We start from the raw sequence: 20,309 nt of genomic DNA on the forward strand, positions 1-20,309 counted from the left end.
ACTCGTTAAGGGAATCAACCGGATTTGAGGTTTAATTTATAGGGCAATTCGTTTTCGTCGTTCGTGAAAGTATAACCCAAGCGGAGGTATAAATAAGGACAGTTAATAGCAGCTACCGTGAGGCAACCCACACGCCCTTTTATTGCAGGACTGCTGCAGTGCAAACGGAGGTCGATAAATATAGGACTAAACTATATAGTCATACGTAATTAATTCCTAAAAGAAATGGTATATAAGATTAACTTTTTTTTACCTGATGTCGAAGATGCGTCTTGGTCTGGTTCGCTAGGCCTCGGCCTGTTTCGAATTAGGTGGCCGGGAGAGCGATGGATGCCTCCCATAGACTCCTCCCCATTTTTCCTCTTCTCCTCCATCACTTTCCGCCATTCTTAATTCTTTTCCCGCTTCAGCCTCTCGCGATCCTCTCTCCTCTTCCTCATCCCTCTATAGAGGCGGGTTACACATTTTTCCATACGGCTCGGAACTGTTGGCGACATCTAAAGGAAAGATGAAGAATATGGCGTTAAATTCCTCTCAAAATAATGTTAAATGCAATTTAATTAAAATTAACTAAACATTTTAGGTCAACGATTAAACTGGCCTTTTTAGAACTAACGATGCAGTTGTCAAAGTTAACAGTATATTTTTAATATGATAATTATTTTTATAAACAAGTCAACTCTTAATTTGAAAATTATGTCAAATTAAAATATTTTTATAAAATAACATGAGGAATAAATTACAACCTGCAGTAAAGCGTTATTAAACAATGAAAATATAATTGTATTGAATTGAAAAAGTTCAAAATTGACTACATCGGCCTATGGTAAGCGTATAAAAATTTACTCTTTGTTTGAGCCAATTTCTATGGTTTACTGGTTCTTGGGAGAGCTTAAGTTTAATTTCGATATATCACCAACATGACTAACGATATCATCTGTTCAGTTTTGCTTTAATTATGTACTAGGTCTAAACCACATTTAATTTAATTTTTTATATAATAATGTATTCCCATTTTAACAGTAAACCTTAATTCTATCAGTAGACATTCCCTAATAGTGTTTATGTCGTCCCACTTCCCGAAAAACCTCGCGAGTTGCTTGATCTAACTTCAGTCAAGCTGATCAAGGGGCTTGTTAGCGCGACTGAAACAGATAAGAACGGAGAAAACTGCCAAATCCTCAACTTTAACACTCCCAGGGTATGCCTAGTAAAAACCAAAAACTGAAGAGCAAAAGATTGCATGGCGAAGGTTTTTCGCTCTGTTAAGATTCATTCGATAAGTTTCGTTTGTGGCGCTCGGAGTCTAGTGCAGGGCTACAAGTTAAGCCTCATCCTTCAAGTCGATATAAATGTGTCGGCCTTTCAGTCAGTGATCTAGAAATAGCTTTTTCTTGAACTCCCGATTCGAAGAAGACAAACAACAAAAAAAGAAGAAAAGAACACTTCAATATTTGGGGAAGATAAAAAAAAAGAATTGGTCTAATGAGGGTTCTAACTGGAATGTCGGTTACACAAGTTGTACTTGCGATGTTAAAAAAAGAAAAAAGAAAATGAAAGTTCTGTTTCTGTCGCGTCGAAGAAACCAATTAGGTAACTTAGGTACTGTACCATCAACTAATTCTTTCTTGTTGGGGTGCTGTTTGTAAGAGTGCCAAAAAGGGTTTGTGTATAGCCGAATAAGGGAAGGGTGTGCTGAAATATGTATAAATTGGTTTGGTTTGGAAGTAAACGAAATTTCCTAGCAGACGAACTTTAAAAACACGCGCAATATTATTAAGTTGTTGCGTAACCATCCGGAAACATGGTTGCTAGTTTTCAAAAATTTAAAAATTGACCTTTTAGCATCAACTATGTCATACACCCTGTACCCAACCAAACAAACACTGAAAGTGGTCCTCTTATTCCCGCCAAACTCGCGCAAAGAAAGAAACCGCACGAAAGGGGGTGTCAACTAAGAAAGGCTCTAGCGCCATCTGTCAGGAACGAGTCTAAGTAGATAACCAATCGGATCAAGGGACCTTTTCTGGGAATGTCTCTTACGGAGCAGCGAGTAGTCAACTTGAGTGATGTGTCGCCTACCGGGAGAACATTTCTTTCACATTCGTCTCTTCGTCTCGTCTAACGAGCAAATGTCACACAAATACAACAACAAGACGAGCATTCGCTTTACGTTGCAGAGAACAAGTTCCTCTACACTTTAGTTTCAGTCTGTAGTGACGAAAATTCTTCAGTACCTCTAAAATAACTTGGAATGAAACGAGATTTCAATCCTCATAGCAGAACTTAACAATATTTTATTTTCCTATTCCCAATATTTAAGTTGCAAGATTTACCCTTATAAATTTTAAACTAATTAATGTTTATAGCCTGCACCACGTGATTCATTTATATCTAATTCAATAATAATTAACTTAATTAACTTAATAACGAAATTTTTGAAGAGCTAATATAGTAGTCCTGAAACTGATCGATACGCTGTACAAAATTCGACACGATATCGATCTGAAGACAAGACATGGATGGTAAGCTTGGTGGCTCCAGGATGACATCTTACGGACGTTCAAACAATTAATATTAGTTAATATTAAACTAAATTAAGACAAGAAGTATTTATATTCTATATAGGCATGCAGGCAGGTTGCGCTCAACTCAAATTGAAAAGGTCACGTAGGGGTTTCCATACACCAACAACACGTTATCATAACCTCTAAGGTTAAGAAGACCCGTGCTTTTCCATGCAATGTAAGTTCTCATCACCCAGCAGACTGGGGCTCTCAGGGGTCATTGGCGATAGGCGCCTGACTCTATTTTACCATCCATCTAGTTGACGTACATCGGTCATCCCCGTAAAGCGTCCCCTTATCTGTCACCCAAGAAACTTGGTCCGGGGCACCACGGAGTCGAGACGGGGGAGCCCGTGGTACCGTTACCCCCTCCTTGCATGGCGCTACGACGATTCTTGTATCTTACCCTGGTACGTACAACTAGCTGGGGAATGTTAATTAGCTCTCCCGGCTTTTTCGACAAACCTTATCTTATTTTTCCCTTCTAACTTCGACTCTCTAGCGATGGCGGGACCTTGTTAGACCTTGTTATAACCCACCCGACTTAAGTCAGGCTTCTCTTGTTTACAAGAAACAGTCTTTCTTTTCTAGAGGAACTAACTTATCGAACGATGGAATCGAATTCGCGAAAGATAGTGCATGCGCGAGTGATACACGGAGCTTGTATCTCTAATGGGACGAGAAATAATCTCAGTTTCAAATATACGAAACCAGAAGCGAGATGAGACTAGAAGTATCGAGGTAACCAAATTCTTCACTTGGCGAAAATGAATATTCTTGATAACACACCAACGGTTGGCCCTCTGGTAGCCGTTTCTGAATTTTCCCTCCAAAACGTGAGACGCTCGTGGCGGTAGACAGCCGAACTAGATTCAAACACCCGCGTCCGTGTTCCGCGGCTTTAGGTTGAGGGGAAGGGGGTAGGAAATTGTTTTTGGAACTCCACCAATTTTTTTCTCTCTAGTGTAGGCGCGATGGAAGCGGTGGCATAAAATCCTCAAATTTGTTCACTAGTGCCAGGATCTACTACCAATGCTAGAGCCCTTCACTTCTATTCTCATCCTACTTCTGACGAAACCTATAAGACGTTCCTACAAATTTAAACCGCAAAATTCTGAGCATAAACACAATCCATTTAAAAATACAATATCCATGGAAAAGTTCAAACCCATCCCAGAAAACGCGAATTTTAGAAATAAACTTTTATCAGTTTTTTCAGCCAATGTTTTTTCTTTCCTTTATATACATGTATATAAAGATAGCAAAAATTTGCAAGGGAATAAAAGTGCCCATAAAAATCTATGGATTTTTCTAGATAAAGGTATTAAAAATAGTGGGCTGAGATTATAAGCAAATTCCTTAGAGAAATACACGTGTTTTTCTTACATTTTTTCTGTGCGTGCAAAGTTCTTTAAACATAAAAGAGTTTCAAGGAGCGCCAATAAAAAATTATCAGTGACGAAAAAGTGCATGCAGTTGTGGCCCTCTTCTTCCGCTCGTCTTTGTGTTTATATATTATAACACAGGACCCTCGTAAAAAATACCAAATCCAGTGTTTTTCACTTTTAAGTGTAAGGAGGTTTTAGTTATGCTTACATTATAGTAAGTATATCTACCGTCTAAAGTTATTTTCCCTGACCAACTTATTATATGTTTGTGTCTCATTTAAAAATAGGAAAATAGCTTAGAGTATCAGTAAAATACAATAATCAATCATAACTCGAAAAACGGTTGCCCGGACGACAAAATATGATAAAAACATTTGAGACTCGAAATCACCCAAAGAACATCCCCCTTAATTTCTAACAGACCTTCATAAACACCCTGTATACTAATTCACGTAGTACAGAAAAAAATGCACGAAATCCAAAATCAAAAGAAATCACAAAATCCTATAGGAAATCACGGGATAAACCTCAAAATCCTAGGAAATCACGGGAAAAACCTCAAAATCCAACGAAATCAAGGGAAATATTCCAAAATCCGTCGGGAAAAAATCGCAAAATCCGACGAAATCATGAGAAAAATTGCAAAATCCGACGAAATCCGTTGGATTTTATCGAATTTTGAAATGAAACAAAATCGGACGAAATCCGACGAAATCTGATGAAATCAAATTTTTCAAAAACGTCCGACCCCTCGCGTTTCAGGCTTTAAACCATCTTGTTATAACGCGATTGGAATTATCTATTCGCACCCGCTACGTCAGTAAAAAAAACCAATTTTATTTTTTTAAAAAAACTTCCCTCTTTTTTTTTTCGAAATGTTAAAGAGTTTAATCTCGAAGAAAAAGAAGTTGAGCTTCATAGTAATAAAGTATGTTGAACAGCGAGAAAGCAAGGATGCCATCCATGGCCGCTAGAGTTTTTCAACTACGACAAGGCTTACCATGAAGGCTTGTTTAAAACAGGGTTCACCTTCCCTGGCTGGCATCAGGATAAGTGGCGCTCTTCCATTTCTTTTTTTCAGCGTAAGGAGAGTGAGAGGAGTTGGGAAATGATTGAGAGGTTGGTAATATAATCTGGGTTTTATCACCAAGTTCCCTTATATAAGTTTTAGTTATAGCTAAGTGCGCTTGGGATAGGGACCCCGTTGAAGAAATATAAACTCTTCATTGAGGAGCACGAGCAAGCATGCATGAGAATCATTTTGTAAAAGAAAGGGAATACTTATTAATTTCTATCTAATTACTTAATTAGTTATTTAATTAATACTCGATGGTACTTAGTCCTAGAAAAAGAAGATCAATCGATTCCACGGGCTGAGATTCGAAGGGAGTACCAAAGTTACGTTTTGACTGATATAAATATGTTAAATTACTGTTTCGAATTTCGGGAAAAAATTAAATTATAGTAATTTATTTTTTCACGTGTATATAGTATATTAAACTACGTTCAATTGTGAGCACTTTATATTTATCGCGACCATCTTGTAAAATGGCGACCGGAAAACAAAAAACTTCATTATGTAATAACGTTCATACGTAATTGGTTCCTCATGGACTGCAGACTTATGGAGACACCTATACTTTTTCCCTACCCATCATGCAATACATGCAGAAATGAAATATTGTTCTCGCGAGTCTAAAAGACAAGTCCAAAGTGAAGCTATAAGGGTATTAAAATATGTATCAAAAAGCTTAAAGAATCCTTGTCCACTTGTTAGCCATAAATCTGGCTGCAGTTCTCCCATGTCTCGAAGAGACTCTAGTCCCGAGTAGAGTCGGGCCTCATACTATATGAATAGCGGAATCAAAGAGTACATAATCAGACAGCTAGGAAAGAGGATAAACAATCCCCTCCTGGATGGACCAGTGGAAAATGATATAGCGCGGGAAGAGGAAAAAATATGGCTGATGGAGATGAGTTTGACGCGCGGGAGCCGGAGAGAGTGGAAGAGGCTGCGCTTAGGAAGAAGATAAGCGACTGTATGGTTCCCCCATCGCAATCGGCCTAAAATACTACTCAATCCTTGGAGGCATTATAAAAAGGATGACTTGGAAACACCAGGGCAGGGTTGACACTAAATTTTCAGATTCAAATTATTTCCCTGACTATTCCAGGTTTTCCCGGACCATTTAGGTCCAATTGTAAAAGAGAATAGACCATTCTATTAATAACTTGCAGAGAAACCAAGGCACAGGGGAGGGAGGTTGCCCTCTTGGGTTATTACCCTGGCGCTAACTAAGAGGCAACACAAGACGGAGTTCACCCGAGTTCACTACACGTGGAAGTAGGCAAGCCAATTTGCACTGCCTCTAGCGGAGCATGCTTCTTGGTCAGTGGGAAATAACCCAAGAAGGTGACCTCCACCTGCACCCCTATGGTGTTTACATCTCTTCTATAATTAATTAGATTGTCTATAGAGCATTTCATTTATCCATCGTGTTACATCCTTTATTAATTACACCTAGTAATCGTGTTACATCCTTTATTAATTACACCTAGTAGCGAGGACTTGAGAAACCGCATTCACGGAATAGACCATTTCGACAGAACCCAAAAGGCAAGCAAACCTCAGCCTTTCATCAGGCATATTGACGCATGCGCTGTATAGTCTTTCGCGTCGAAATGGCTGGTCTATTACTCGTCTTTCTAGCTCTTGAATAATATATCGTCTGGAAAGTAAATATAATAGACTCTGCGTGGAAGCAAGCCAGCCAAGAGCGTAAGTATAGTGGGAGATGACATATGTCCCTATTTTCATCGCCCAAAGAGATAACCGCGTTGCATTGACTGACCCACCACCAAAGGAAATGAGTAACGAGGATTAAAAGGACGTATCTTTTACACACGCTCGCGTCTACACACTTTATGGTACGCGTGTATGCTATGCTTTAACAAAGTGCTATACGCCAAGACAAGGATATCGTGAAGTCTTTAAATCAAGCTTTAACTTGGTTTGGTTTTCTACAAATTTTGGACAGCGTCATGAGGAACTACTTAAAGATATGGACCAAGGCTTCGTAATAAGAAAGGTTTCTTTATGGATGAACCCAATAATAAACCACTAACTAGCGCCAAAATAAAGTAAAGAACCGAAGGATGCGGCAAATGCTTGAACCTTTGTGAGTTGCAAATCCACAAAGTAGTTGTCCATCCTTCATGTACTGGTTTTGGTCACTTCATAATATAATTCTGGAAATTAACTAACAATTTTCCGAAATATTTCGATAATCTCGGGTTAGTAGTGTGCCAACAACAAGAGAACCTAATTGGATTGTCCCTTTATCGAGGAACTAAACTCTCTAACACGAATATTACCCTTTAATAAAATGAGGGGGGTTAGATCTGTCCAATTTCCGTTAGCCACTAGTAAAAAGCAAAGTTTTTCCCTCCCAACTTATAAAACAAGGTTCCTTCGTTCTTACTACTACAGACACTGCCAGCGAGGAATAGACTGTCATCCGAAGAACATCTTCAACCATTCCTTTCATCCGCCAAGTACTTTTTCCTCTTTCCTACTATACCATCGCATCCGAGGTGTCTGCTATTCAGAATCAGAACCACCGGGATTTTCAACCCTTAAGACTTGGCCAACCTCATCCTTAGTCGTGTCGGAAAGTGATTTTATTTATTTCTTAATAAAACTGAACTGAATTGAACTTTTAGAATTTTTCGTTCAAGTCAGAAATTCCAAAGGATTTGGAATTTTGCTTTTAGCAATTTTATTTTTTTAATTTTCTGCGATTTTAAGGAGTCTTTTTTATCCTCTGATTTTACAAATTGTATTTTATATTTTTAAAGAATTTTAGAATTGAAAAAGTATTTTATATTTATATTGGATTTGACTATGGATTTTTGTAGCCTTACATAATGAGCGACCCCTCAGTTTTGGGCGCTTCTTTTTTCGCTTAGGGTCAATAGAGGCGCTGCAGCTCTTGTTTGCTTGGGCAAGTGGCTCCGGATATTGGTAGGCTCGGAGCTTCGTTTTAATTAACACGTGGGAGCAGGAAGATAGAGCATTATCGTCGTTTATTGGTAGAACAAGAGTCTTGGCAGCTTGTATAAAACCAACCAACGGGGGTAACTATACGCCTGCCTACCGTATAACCCTCAACACTACCCCATCTATCCCCCTCCCCCCACCACCATCTCTTCTTCACCCAAATTGTTTGATTTGCAAGAAGGGGGGCTAAGAGGATAATTTATCAACGCATCCCACGATATGAAAAACCTTTCGACGTTTTCCTTAAAAAACTGATATGAGCAATATTGAAAGCCCTTTCGACAACCTTTCCCATTTTTAGTTTCGACCCTAATTTCTACGTATAAGTAAACATACTACGTTTAAGCCTTTTGTAGCGCCATTTCATTTCAAAGTTTGTAATTCAAACAAATACAAAAATATTACCTGAAATTTAGGTTTAATCTGATTAATAAAACCATAAAAGCAATAAAACTGTTTGAATGGCGCGAGAAAATCACGTAATTTTCATTACAATTAGCGCGAAAAAAATCACGTGGTTTCATTTAAATTTTTTTTCTTCCAAGATCAGCGCGTGGTTTGAAATTTTAATTAAAAAAAAAGAAAAATTGGCGCAAAAAATGCACGTGCTTTCAAATTTAAATTATTTTTGAAGATTGGCGCGAGAAAAACCACGTGCTTTCAAATTTAAATTATTTTTGAAGATTGGCGCGAGAAAAACCACGTGCTTTCAAATTTAAATTATTTTTGAAGATTGGCGCGAGAAAAACAACGTGCTTTCAAATTTAAATTATTTTTGAAGATTGGCGCGAGAAAAACCACGTGCTTTCAAATTTAAATTTTTTTCAAGATTGGCGCGAAAAAAAGAAAACCACGTGCTTTCACATTTTCATCTACAAATTACTATTAGATTTAATATGGACGGCACAACGTTTTTTGTGAAATTAAACCACACATTCTTAGCTCAAATCGTAGCGAAACGTTCAACAATGGTATCTTTCCCAACCTGTTTACAATCCCTCCATCAATTCTTTATTAAAAATCCTCTCCGGGAGCATGAGACAAGCGTGGAAAAACGGTGTTCCTAAACCGCGTAAACAAGAGTATATCTCCCAAACATCGGCAAAATATTTTCTTCGTGTCGAAAAAGATAATTTATTAGTTCCTACCCCCAAAATTTTTATTATACCCTTTGATAAAGGCGGGTGGTGTGGTGTATATGGGGTGCAAATTGTAATATTCCACGCTAGTTAGGTTATATGGGGCACGCTTAACCATGGAACAAACAGGAAAAAGAGGAAGTCTTCTTGGACAAGTACGAAAGGGTACAATGCACGACAGGTCAAATTCGTTTCTTGTTACCCCTCAATAATACCACCACCCTTTTAGCCTGGGCTCATAATTCTACCAAGTGTGGAAAATGGTTTCAACCTGGGGTTTTTTGTGAGAAAAGAATGGACCTTTGGGAGCGAGAAACATTTTCGGTCCACTTTGTTGCACGGGGGATGAGTGATGTACAATTTATATTCGGATTGACCATTTGAGCGTGTTTAATGTTAAGTTATAGAATGACTAAATTTTCACGTGTTAACTCCTTCCTACAGGTTGTTTGTTCGGCCAGTCGAGGTTAACCATTTACCGCGACTTACAAGGTCGTTTTGGTGTCGAATAACAACTTTTAGTTGGGTGTGTGATACGCGAATTGACCGCTGTATCGAAAAATATCCATGTAATTATATTTATGAGAACATTATTGTTAGGTATACGGTATTTTACATTCATATTCGTTGTGTTTAAAACTTACTACGATATAAAAATTCCCCTAATTATTATGAAAAATTCCTATAATCATTATGAAAAATTCCCCTGATCATTATGAAAAATTCCCCCGATTATTATGAAAAATCCCCTGATCACTATGAAAAAATTCCCCGATTATTATGAAAAATTCCCCCGATCATTATGAAAATTCCCTCATTATTATGAAAAATTCCCCCGATTGTTATAATTCCCTGACATATCCGACACGACAGATAATTTAAAATACCACATCCTGCATGCAGGTCATCAGATCTGTTTGGGCACACGGAAAGTACCATCAAAAAGTGACACAAAAAACCCTCAACTGACTTTTTAAGACTCTATTGGTCAATCGACACATCAAGAATAAACACTTCTTCTTCCCAATCCCATCCATTCCATAAATAATAAAGATGTCAATTTTATTTTCAATATCTCGAGGAAAAACCTAGAAGAAATTCCTCAACGGACTTGAAAATCAAATAGCGATATACGTGATGTTATTTGTCAACCCTGAAGCGATGGAAGCCCCTTTTTTTCTGTCCTTCTTCTAGAGATGGTCTAACAGCTCGTGATGCCGGAAAAAAGGACAGTTAACATTTCCAAGAGAGGACAAAAAAAATAGTGGAGAAGAAGAAGCGGTTGGGTTTGGGTGTTCTTGGTTTCTATTCAATAATATCAGAGAAATCGTGACTGTTCCTAGATTTGGGACTTTCCTTTTTCTCTCCGTACTTGGATTTTTTATTTGCTCTTCTCACGGCAAAGCGCCAAATGAAGGCAATAATATTCCCCACTCGTTTAACCAGGAGCGACTTGGCCAAACATCGTTATTATTGGAAGAGACGCGAGATATATACGGTTGGTGGTGTGGACCATTGGGCAAACAAACTCTTGACACGTTTCCAGTTTATATTTTATATATTTTTTTATACGTTCTCTCTCTCTCTCTCTCTCTCTCTCTCTCTCTCTCATCTCAATCGAATACCAATATCCATGACCAAAAAAAGAGAGAGGCGAATGAGAAAGAGAGGGAGAGAGAGAGAAGTATTTACTAGAGTTAACTCGTGACTCGATATGAAAAGATTAAAATCGAAACTGAAATTGCAAGAAAATTATAATTAAGTGACGGTATGTCAATTTTTTGGTACAGTGTAGACTTTTTTTATTTGACAAAAGATGATTGAAAACAATGTCTTATATCTCGAATCACCCTCAGATACAAGGTCAAAGGACCTTCTCTAGCTGACAATATGAAATATCTAACCAGATGTGCCATGGGAATCACTAAACCAATCAATCACTAAAATACACCAATTTGCCCACAATGACAATGACCCTTATAACAAGAGCAATGCGAAAAGAATGAGGATGCCCAAAACACGTCATCAGTCATAGATAGACCTCGGGATGAATGTCGTGAGGGGAACAATGTTAATTTTCATACATGTCACTGACCTTTCAGAGGTCAGGCAATTCTACACATTGTTTTAAAAACGTATGGGCCAAACTACAGCGTTAATCTTAAACTATCTTTAAAAAGAAAGTATTTTGTATCATTTTAATTAATCAAATTTGAAGATTTTAGTGATGGGTTTCATTAAGTGGGTAAAAACCCAATGGAACCCGTGGGTTTATTTTTTGGCAAGGGGGGTTAGTTGTTTATGGATACAAACCCTAACATCATTGGCCAATACCAGAGCAACAATTAAACACCAAACCAAAACACATCACAAAAATAAAACCAAAACATCTACGCTCCACTCCCTAAAAAAACCTGAACCATTATATAACTCTGAACCAGATTCCTCACCCTTTAAAAAAAACCCATTGTGTTCCATATTTGGTATAAACATGGCCTTCTGAAACACACACACAGACTATCAATACAAAGGCATGGGGATGTGGTTTTCAACGCGCCAACGGATAACGTATGACAGTATTGGGGCCCACAAGGTTCAATCGGTTTTTGGGTTTTAAGTCACGTCCAACTCGCTATGGGTCCCTTTTTTAATACAGAGGACATCGGGCGAAAGTAAGCGGAGACACAACAGAGTCAAAGTCAAGCTTCCTTGCTTTTGGAAAAGAAAGAAGAAAAAAAAACGCGTTGGATCGAATTGACTGATGATGTTGCATGGCCCAAATACTATGAGAAACGTGCTATTTTTGTTGGGGGGTTTTAGAGATATGGTTGGTTTTTTTAAGGGAAAAAGGACCCCCTCTATTGGAGCGTGTACCAATTTGGAGTTTGCAGTCTCCCCTAGCTAAAACTTCTAATTCGGTAACCGCGACAATCGCGTTAATCCGGTTCACTAGATTCGGTAGAATGGCCAACAGCCCCGATTGTCGTAACCCAAACCCCTAAATCGTGGGCCACCCCACCCTATTTCTCATATCATCCATACAATATAAACCAACCATCCCCCTTATATGGTAAGGATATCCATTAATTCACAAAAAATAGCACGTTTAATTTCGTTATGGTTAGATTTGAATAATTTAATAACTAAATTTCGAAGTGATCAAACAATTTCCAGGGTATCAAGGAAAAACGTGCCACAAAATATCTGTATGTTATTTAGAGGTTCGAAATCCTGCCATCACCATTGTTGATTTTCAATGCAAAATGATATATTGGATCTCCGCCTACCAGAAAAGGTATTTTTCAACGAGTACACACACAATAAGCGATCACCAGTGCACATTCCAGAAACTAGCTAAAACTCTCTAGGGGAAGTCAATAGGAACATTCGTTTCTGGTATATCAAACAAATTCGATATAAGATATTTAGGCTGCCTGCTGAAGTTGAGGTCAACTTTACAAAATATAAACTGAACTGTAAAACATACACAAAGGTTAGAAGAGTTCAAACTTCAATATCCATAACTAGAAGTAAAAATGACGTAATTGCGCTTATAGATAAACGTGAAGACAAGTGTTGTTAGTCATTTGTGAGTGCAGTTCCTCTAACCTAACCTAAGCATAACCATAAAACCTAACCTAAGCATAACCATAAAACCTAACCTAAGCATAACCATAAAACCTAACCTAAGCATAACCATAAAACCTAACCTAACCTAAGCATAACCATAAAACCTAACCTAACCTAACCTAAGCATAACCATAAAACCTAACCTAACCTAACCTAAGCATAACCATAAAACCTAACCTAACCTAAGCATAACCATAAAACCTAACCTAACCTAACCTAAGCATAACCATAAAACCTAACCTAACCTAACCTATAACCATAACCATAAAACCTAACCTAACCTAACCATAACCATAAACCTAACTTAAGCATAACCAAAAAACCTAACCTAAGCATAACCATAAAACCTAACCTAACCTAAGCATAATCATAAAGCCTAACCATCAAACCTAAACTATCACATCATATGGTGGTCAGGTACTCATGTTGTCTGTCGCCTTATCCCCAACCACAACAACTTACTCCATCTCATGTACTTCCATAAATACACCAAATCAATGAAATCAAATAAATAGATGGTATCAAAAAACCCCTACACGTGTGGTTCAAATATTCTTTTAAATTTTAAACTTAGCTAAAGCCCTAAGGAGTGTTTTTCCACGCTTATCACTATGTAATAACTAGGATTAAAACCAATACGAGAAGACTAAGGATTTGTTCGTTAATATTTAAGATACTTGTCGTCGCTACATAGATTTATTACTTAAGATGTTATAAACGGCTGAGAAATCGAAATTTGTTTTACCGAAAGATAAAAAATGCGGGGTAGATTTCAATCAATGACATGTCCCCATTACTAACCGATCAATCGATAAAAAATCCAGAAAAACCCATATAGGCCTAGCTCTTATGGCTCCAGAAATCTTTCAAGAGAGAAGGTATGTTTTGGGGTTGTAAATTTTAAGATTTCATTGCGATACTACCTACAGGTTAAACACGTATTCCAAGAGACCAATTTGAATGTCTATACATATTAGAAAATAATTTTAGACTATAAGAAAAATGCGTAACCTGAAACATTTTGGTTATAATTTGATAACTTAGCTAAGACTAAATTTACAAATAAATCGAATGCGAATCAAGTTTTTAATATAATTGAACCAAAGTTTCTATTTTTAAAATCCATTGAAAAATCACGTAAACTCAGTTCCGATATATGAATAATTTTGTCTTGTCGAGCTTGTTCGCCCGTTTGATGACATCACTATGACGTGAGGAAAGAAAGCGCGGGAATCCTATACGCATCTCGAGCTTCTCGCCAGTCTAAACTCTGGGTCTGATAGCAGAGAGAGTGGCACCATCTCACGCGAAAAATATATCTGTGACGTCAGCCTACGGGGAAACGTTTTAGCCTTTCATAAAAAGTGTATTTCAAATAATTTCATATGAAGTATTTTCAAATGCATATTGCCAAATAAGCAGAAATCGGAGAATTAAAACTTAAGCTTGATATTTTTGAATTCACAGAAATTAATTCTGTCTTTTGTTATATAAATCAGAGGTTTTTGAAACGAAGCTTCTCATTCCCTTTAAGATCCAGAGCAAATAAAGATACAATGCGAGGTATAGATGGCTAGGGTCAAAAGAAGGCGCTATAAAATACCAACTGAAGTAGATCTGACCACGAAACGAATTACCTTTCGCCACGGCACTTTGAAAATGGGGCGAACAAACACAAAGAATCCCCCTCATACTCATAGATCACCTTTCACGTAACAACAAGGTAAGCTTACGCTAACCGAGACCTAGACCACGAGGGGTGAAAAAAAAGTGGCAGCATTTTAAGGATTTTTCGGAGCGAGAATTCTAGACTTGGCTTTGTACTTGTTGACTACCGGGGGTTAAAGGTTAATACGCGAGAGATCAAATCATCCGAGTGCTTGTGGCTATTTAACACGGCCTTCCCAAAATGGATCGTTCAAGCGAGGACTTGTTTTGCAAAAGCTACGCTTCAAATAATATTTTTTTAAACTGCCCAAGGAATCTTTTCAAATGAAAACGCTTTGAGTAAAGTTTGGTAAACAAAATTATACACGGTAAGGAGAAAAAAAATATTATATAAAAAATAAAGAATTTTGGGTAGAGGTATAAATCAAGTTGACACTTCTTTGTACTCGGTTATTGGATATCTTATACTAGTAGCAAAGAAACCCAGCGTTGCCCGTCAGCCCGTCGGGATATTTTTATTAGTAAACTCCCTTAATTTTGTCAATCTCATGGATAATTCCATCATAATCCTTAATGAAACCTCTATGACAATGCATTATTTCGTCACTTATTTTTTCGGTACACCATTTATAGTCCGCGTCTGCGCAGTATGTCCTCGATATGAAAGTAAAAACCACGAGCAGAGAGGTAGTGTAGTGCCCGGCTGGGTTTTATGGAATCTAAAAGCTCCATTTCTCCCTTCTTTATCTGATGGGGGGGGGGGGGAGGGGTATTGTCTTCTCATTTTTCAACCAAAACCAAAGTATAAACCAATATATATCCACTTATTATTCAGTCTCGACGATGGGGTCGAGATGTTAGCCAGCAGAGAAAAAGAGACTAGCGAGAGGTTTTTCTAGATGAGGATTTAGCCTCGGTATATCCTATACTATACCCCCTTTAAGCAAACTTCTCCATGACGCGTGGTGCACTTAGCGGATTTCGACCATGGTGTAGCTAGCTCTAGCGTTTCGGCGGTCGTTCCGGCAAACCGAAAGACAAGAAGAAGCTCTAGACCATATACTCTTGCTTGGTTCCCTCTAATAAAAAGCGGGGATGGGCCCTTTCCCGCCTTGTCAGTCGAAATATGGCGGGAAAAAGACACGCGCTCCCACTAAGAGTATAATATCACCCAAAGATAAACACGACGGTTGGGGAATCGAAAAAAAAACAAGGGGTCATAAACCAGTGTAAAATTCGCTTCTTTCCAATGGTAAAATTATATTAGATCTTATAACATTTATAGATGACCCCTATATGGTTCGATGCACCAAAGTGCATGGGCACTACTGAGGTGATGCGGTTGCGGTGATGGGAGACTCAAATATATATATATATATATGAGGTTTCCCTTATACCATTACTCGGTGGCATAAGCTTCAAAACATCCTTTCTAGCTCCATGCAAACACGTGCTATGATTCGCTTGGGCATCATCCCCCGAATTCAAATTTCAAGGATCCTCTTTCAACTATAGGCGTCAGACGCCAATTCATATATCATATAAAGAATGAGTAGGAACTCAGTTTCAGATTCAAAATTATATATATATATTTTTAAGAATATTATTTGTTATGTAATAAACAAGGAAGCCAACTTTTCTCATAACACATACAGGGTGTTTTTCTGATAAGTCTGCTTTAAATTAAAGGGTATCTTCTTTGGGAAATCGATTTTGAGTCGGAAGTGTTCATTTTGCCCTAAGGGACACCGTTTTCGAGTTAAGATTGTCAGATTATTTTAGGGATGACCCCTTAAAATTAACTAAAAAAACTGATAAGCAATGATTTCTAATTAGATGTAAGGGGTCGTTCGTAAAAAACTCATTAAATCATAACCCGAAAACAGTGTCCCTTGTGTCAAAATGAAGATAGAATTTAAGTTATCCATTTTCGCCTCAAAATTGATTTCCCAAAGAACATCCCACCCTAATTTATGCCACCAGACTTATCAGAAACACTCTGTATAATAAACCCAACAGGAGTTATCTTTATCTGTAGCCTATTCATTTCCCATTACGATATTAGGTACAAAATTGACTCTCTCGAATCGAAGCTGAATTTCCCTGAGACTCGGAGGGTCTATACGGGATTAATTTAAAGCCCTCTTATTTCTCTTTTTTATCAAATTGACTTCTGAAATATTGGTTTTTCCCAAAGTGATAAGATTCCTAGTCGGATTGAACTAATCCGGGCCACTCTAAGTCATTATCAGCTCCACGCGTCAAATATTTTTCTGGAGGGCTTATACAATAAGGGAAGCTTAGCTTATCGTCATCGAAAACCATCCTCCTTCTCAATAAAAGAGCGTCAAGGGTTCCCCTGGCAACGAAAAGAGGAACTAAAATGGGAAGCTTCCGCGCTAAGTTGTTTCACACGAGGCTTAAATAGAAATGGCACGCGCTTCCCATCAAAAAGCTCCAACCCCACCACATGCATGGGTTAATTCTCCAGAAGCCTATCAGGCCTCTCCACTATTTTAATTCGAGTGTATACAAATTCAATTTTGATATCGCGTGAACGTGGGATCGAGCTACTGTTCTTCTCAATGTCAAACAGATCGACGCTTATGGTCGGTCCCTCGTGAAACAAAACCACGTGACTCGAGTGTTAAATAATTATTTTATTTATAGTTTATCAAATTAAAAAATAAATATTTCGAATAATATTTCTTTTTATAAAGGTCAACGTCCAGGAAGCTGAAACTTTGCAAGGACGTTACTCATAAGTACTTAATACTCGACACAAAATATTTTTCCAATCGGCGGCCATCTTGGAAAATGGCGACCATAAATGTAAAAACCGATCGTCGTACGATTCCATAATGCAGAATTATTTTTCTTTTTATAAAGGTCAACGTCCAGGTCAAACCGTTTTACCCAGGAAGCTGAAACTTTGCAAGGACGTTACTCATAAGTACTTAATACTCGATACCAAATATTTTCCCAATCCGCGGCCATCTTGCAAAATGGCGACCATAAATGTAAAAACCGATCGTCGTGGTACGATTCCATAACGCAAAATTTATTGTAAGAGTAAAGAAACAATAAAAACAAACTGGGACATTTTGGCAAAAGACCTTTTACGAGTGCTTCTTATGGGTTTTACGAGGCCATAACGTTGCTTACTCCCTTCCTCATTATACGCCGTTTATTTCTTAAAACGCTCCGCGATCATAAAATCAATACTTGTCGTGGGTAAGTAACGAGTACCGTACCATCCATGAGAGGACGCAAAAAAGTATTCCCCCCCCCCCAAAAAAAAGACAAAATCATAAAATTTTCGTCTCACTGTACTTCAGTAAGTACCAAAGACAATTAAGAACTTTCCCAGGACCCTACTCCATTGACACGTGAGTTTTATGGGACATTTTGTCCCGATGTGACTTTGAGTATTCTAACGGGACAGAAAAACAAGAACGGAAACGAAAATAATATAACGGCGTCGTCAATCCTAATCTTGTAAAAAGGGGACCGAGTACGTTTCTTAAAAACGTCACGTGGTGGCGCCACGTTAACTTCCCCCCCCCCCGCCCCATCTTATCCCGTTTGACATTACCGTTGGTATAACAAGAGCGTATACACGATGGAATTTTTGTTTTCTAGAGAGAGTGCGACCCCCACGCAAATTTTCCACGAAAAAATCTCCCAGAAGAAACCTTCAGGGTGGGAAAGAAGACCTAGGGTGATATTCTTAGACCTTGTTATGTTAGAAGCCGACTTAATGGGCGCACGCCTTCGCCTTGCCCATCACTGTACCCCCATCCCCATCTACTTAGTTATCCGTTAAAAATCAAGAAGGGACCGTACTGTATCACCAAGAGTATGGTGGGGTCGAGAGAGGGGGAGACGCCGAGGCATTCCGAATGTCGCGACAAGTGACGCCAGCTCCATCCGGTGACCTTTATTCGAGTTAGTACTAGGGAACGGTCACCCGGCACGACTCCGATAAAGGTCTACCGGGCTATCACGCCATCTTCTTTCCCTAGTTTAAATATATGTCTAATGTTATTCGTGCGCAAAACCAATATTCTGTCAACGTAAACATTCGATTTTTGGATACGTTTGATCAAACCTTATTGACAAATTATAAAATGTATTGTGGTTTCAAGTATTAGGTAGAGACCTGGTATCCTAATCCTTCATTCGTTTGGGTGGTTTGCAAAAAGAAGAAATTCTTGGTTAAATGTTAATTGGAATTTCCCTGATTGTAACATACAGAACCGCTAACTTGATCCGCGAGGGAGTCAGTCCAACAACCCGGGGTGCTAAGGGTAAAGAGATCAGAGACTGATCGTCGACAAGTCCCGCCTGCAGAGACAGCTATAGGGGGTTCTCAACTACTTATGGGCCTTTAAAAACGAAACTGGATCACTGTACGACTATAGTAATAATTTATATAACCCCTAAACTCCGAAAGAGAGAGGGGGGGATAAGAGAAGATGTGTGACATACATCGCTAAGACTTAAAAACCCAAGAATCTAAGCTAAGGGCAGTGGAGTGGGGTGGACAGGGAGGCGACCATGGTGGCGACATGGCGGCGGCGATGTAAACAGTCGTTTTCGAGCCGGACAAACATGGGACCCTAACAAGCTCTGGCAGATTTTTGCTTGGCGCTGCTTCAACCCCGCGTGTCACGGAAAAGTTTAACTACAGATATGGGGATGGAGTTGGCGACTAAAGGTCGCGACGACCATGCCAAAGATAAATGCGGGGTTACCGGGGTCCCACTAGCTAAGCATAAACTCCCCAATGTTTTGCCACCAAATGGGCAACGCGTAAAAACTAAAAGCCATATAAGACTTCTCAAGAAAAATAAAATGCGTGGGAATAATACCATCATAAAATTATGTTCATAATTCCAACGAACATGTGTTTTAAGTTTATAAATTTTCTTATAATTACAAGCCCAGATTTAGGCTAAATTTATGCGCCAACACAGATAGAAGTTTGCAAATACTGAAAGTAAATCTTTGAAGCGTTGCCAGGCAACAAAATAAAACCATTAATTTAATTATTCTAAACTATAAATATAATGGGAAAAATATTGAATATAATTATTTTGCACCAAAGGCAGCCAGCAGCTCGTGAAAAATAAACAACTTTAAAAAAACATATTTCCAAAACGTTCCTAGGGGGGCGACACATCCCTAGTATACTTCCCAGACTCTCTCCCTAATATCAGCTATATCGATTGAAGATCAAACTAGTCCTCGCCATCTACCTCGCAGTCATGGCAACTTCGTCATTAAGTAGGTTAATTTTTCGTAATTTCGTCGGTTTTATAGTTTACCATAGAATCAGACAAAACTAAGCTTAAATTTTGTTACTATTCATTTAAGTAAAAAATAAGATTAAAAGAGGGTAATATCTATGCGCCATCTATGACGTGAATCGGGATGGTTATGGATTAGTTTATGTTCGATTCGGGGTCCGTTCTAAAAGAGCTCTTTTCGAAAACGCAGACTTGACCCACCTAACTGGCTAAACGAAACCTCCCAGGAAAGGGTTATTAGTAATTCAGGTCAAAGTGTTTTAGTGGCACAGAAACAATTAGGGTATACTGGCCAAGAACCTTGGAGATATTCTTGACCAAATGAGCTTCAAGCATACGAATGACCATTGCCCCTTAACCTAAAGCGTGTGGAAGATGTCCAACACATATTGACCTGTCTTAAAATCATAAAAAACTAACTTGAAAACATGAGCAAGTACAGTTTTGTCAACATTAGCCTAACCATGGATGGCTAAAAAGGGATTCCTCACATCAACCCACACAACTTTGGCTCATGGTACTCGAGCAGCAAGTGTTCCTTACAT

General features: G+C 38.4%; 3 long non-coding RNA genes across 4 annotated transcripts in view; 2 read left to right on the forward strand and 1 right to left on the reverse strand.

Moving 5' to 3' along the window:
- The window catches only part of LOC149650744 (uncharacterized), a 121,479-nt gene that overhangs the window by 39,070 nt on the left and 62,100 nt on the right, over positions 1–20,309 (reverse strand). Inside the window, exon 3 of the long non-coding RNA XR_016370950.1 lies at positions 254–497. This is a non-coding gene — a long non-coding RNA (uncharacterized LOC149650744). The remainder of the gene's footprint in view (positions 1–253; positions 498–20,309) is intronic.
- Positions 439–3,785, forward strand: LOC149650746 (uncharacterized). Of its 2 annotated transcripts, XR_016370952.1 has the most exons (3): positions 439–2,525; positions 2,629–2,745; positions 2,828–3,785. It is a non-coding gene; the product is annotated as an uncharacterized LOC149650746 (long non-coding RNA). The 2 variants fall into 2 exon arrangements; XR_016370951.1 differs by having other exon boundaries at positions 439–2,745.
- Positions 4,869–7,849, forward strand: LOC149650747 (uncharacterized). Its single transcript, XR_016370953.1, has 2 exons — positions 4,869–5,074; positions 5,133–7,849. It is a non-coding gene; the product is annotated as an uncharacterized LOC149650747 (long non-coding RNA).

The sequence above is a fragment of the Phalangium opilio genome, unplaced genomic scaffold (genome assembly GCF_054372755.1).
Source record: "Phalangium opilio isolate 3A_F unplaced genomic scaffold, DU_Popi_V2 ptg000082l_1, whole genome shotgun sequence".
NCBI lineage: Eukaryota > Metazoa > Arthropoda > Arachnida > Opiliones > Phalangiidae > Phalangium > Phalangium opilio.